Source organism: Pollicipes pollicipes, unplaced genomic scaffold (genome assembly GCF_011947565.3).
Source record: "Pollicipes pollicipes isolate AB1234 unplaced genomic scaffold, Ppol_2.1 Scaffold_7233;HRSCAF=8593_pilon_pilon_pilon, whole genome shotgun sequence".
NCBI lineage: Eukaryota > Metazoa > Arthropoda > Thecostraca > Pollicipedomorpha > Pollicipedidae > Pollicipes > Pollicipes pollicipes.
Window position 1 is genome coordinate 205,707 of NW_023597035.1, and position 2,705 is coordinate 208,411.

Below are 2,705 nucleotides of genomic sequence, written 5' to 3' on the forward strand. Positions count from 1 at the left end.
TGCTTGGACTTGCATGCATTCAACCTTACAAACACCACATTGACGGGTGTGACAAACATCGTATTGCATATCATAGCGTTAAGTGGTCGGCGGTACCTCGAACGGCCACATCGATCAAGCCGTTCCGCCGTCACTCCGCGAGCGACTGAGCCTGGTCGTTCACCACGGCCACCGCCTACGCGCGCGGAAGTGCCGGCTGCCCGGCCAGCACCCTCTCCATCTCACCCTGCCGGGGGTTCCGCTCACCGCGGAGGAAGGGAAGAAGCTGGAGCGGAGGCGGGCGGGAGGACGCTTTTCTGGAGGGCTGGCCGTTCTGTCACTCCACGCCGTCGAGACCAGTGGGGACCAGTCCTGCCAGCGTTCTGCGGAGCTGGGATCACAGCGCTGGTCCGGCCTGACCAGCGATGGGCGCCCTCTGCCGGCAGAGCGGCGTCCGTCGACCTGGCTTCGAAGCAGTTGGCGGATGGGAACGCGTGTTCCCGAAGCTGATCACTCATCAAACCGTACCGAACCGAACCGAAACGAACCGAACCAAATTGAATCCAGCCCAACCCAACCCAACCCAACCAAACGAACCGAACCGAACCGAACCGAACCGAGCCAGCGCCATCTGTCGTGAAAACAAGAAAAATTCCGGGACAAGGGGACGCCCTTCCCTTGGCTGCTGCCAGCTGCCAAGCTGCTAGCTTGCTTGCTGCCAACTTGCAGCTACCAGCAGCTGCAAGTAAATAGTCGTTAGTCAGATGAGCTCGGACAACTGCAGGTGAATGATCGCTCATCAGATGAGTCCGGACAGGTCGCGGGTAAATGGTCGCTCGTCAGATGAGTCCGGACAGGTCGCGGGTAAATGGTCGCTCATCAGGTGAGTCCGGACAGGTCGCGGGTAAATGGTCGCTCATCAGGTGAGTCCGGACAGGTCGCGGGTAAATGGTCGCTCAGGTGAGTCCAGACAAACTGAGACTAGGAATCGGACTGGGTCTGAAATGACTGACTGATTAAAACTTATCAAATAACTTAAGAAAAGCGCCATGACGGAGTGCGAGGATGTAAGTAAACAAATAAAAGTAGCTGACAAATATGTAAGAAACACCACGAAAAAGGCCAAAACAGCAGCACTCAGCAATATTCATTTTAGCAAACACCTCCAGTAGCGCCATGGCCACCTCTCGGGATATTAAGAACGCTAAGGAAGGCAGCCCGTCCGCTACCGTGGCAACTCTGACACGTCCAACCTGGCAGCAACATGAAGTTAGTACTTCAGACGTTCCATGACGTCATCATGCGATGACAAACTGAATTGTGTTGTCTGGAGCAGTCTTGAACACTTGAAAGCAAGCCAATGGATGGAAGTCAGCATATATCGTTATGTCTGATGCTTGTCTCTAATGTGGGAATGGCAATTATCTCCCAATATTAAAGCATTCCCGTTAAAGGGAATGTTCTACGTTTGAAAATGTTGAAGTAAGCATCATACATGACGAAATAAGCTCACTTATGACCATTGGCATACTTTTAAATGGAAAAGACCACTCTAGACAACACCATTTCTCTGGTTAGTAAATTGGCTCTGCAATACGGTATTACGTAAGTTGTTCAGTACATTAGCAAGGAACATTATTCGCATAGATAAGGCGATAGTAATAGCCTTATTCCTCGGAGATAAACCAGGAGAATGGAGATATAGTCGGGTTGATATTTCGGCAACATGCGTTCACGAGAACAATAGCAGAAGTGTTTGTTTCGATTGTTTTGATTGTTTCGATTCGACTTCTGCTTTTGTTTCGATAAAATCGTGTTGCCGAAATATCAAACCAACTACATTTCCATTCTCCTGGCTTTTCACCGATCCATAAGGCTATTACTACTGTCTTATCAAAGCCTCATTGGTTGATTACGTCACCGTAACTTGCACAACGATGTTGAAAGCCAATTGACGGTCACTTTATCTAGAAATCATGCCCACAAACGCCAAATATGAAAGACTCCGCAGCTTTTTTTATCTTGGCTCTGATCGTCGCATGGCTTATGAAATGGCAGGATGCGAATGACTTTATTATGGCGTTATGGATGCCTGGGCAAACTTGAAACAATCTCCCGAAATAGTCTGCGCATCTTTGCGGGAGTGTAGCTTAGAAACTAGAGGGCTTTAGGTCTTAAGAAGGGTAGGGCTATGAACTGCGCCGAATGGTCTTAAATATCGCTGTTTCAGTTCAAAACCTTATGCAAATGTAGAACGCTTCCTTAAATCGCGTAAAAACACAACACTGAGCTTCGACATGTGGCACGGCTGAACGAGGGTGAAGAGCCTATTTATATCAGCATTATGTGTTCTCATTTGGCTCTGATTTGGTTTACAAAAACAAATCACGGATATGGGCACGGGTATAAATGTGATATTTACGAAATGTCAGGAGGGCTATTCACGAGGTATTGCACATTGTCACTGCCTGCAATTAACAGCACAAAACAGTACTTGTCATATCAACTTTTGAACTAAAGCGCCGGGAATATGCAAACGAGTAACAGGCGGGTGCAATTAATTAAGAATGGGCAGCGAATGGGGATGGGAAGAGGGCAGTATGGTTAGCGGGTGGATTGGGGAAAGGAAGTTCTACCTGTGATGACCTTTACAATCAAGCTGTCTTCCAGGGACAACGTATCGCAACCACATGTATTTGGGGGAAGCCATGAGCCCTTTGGTGTAG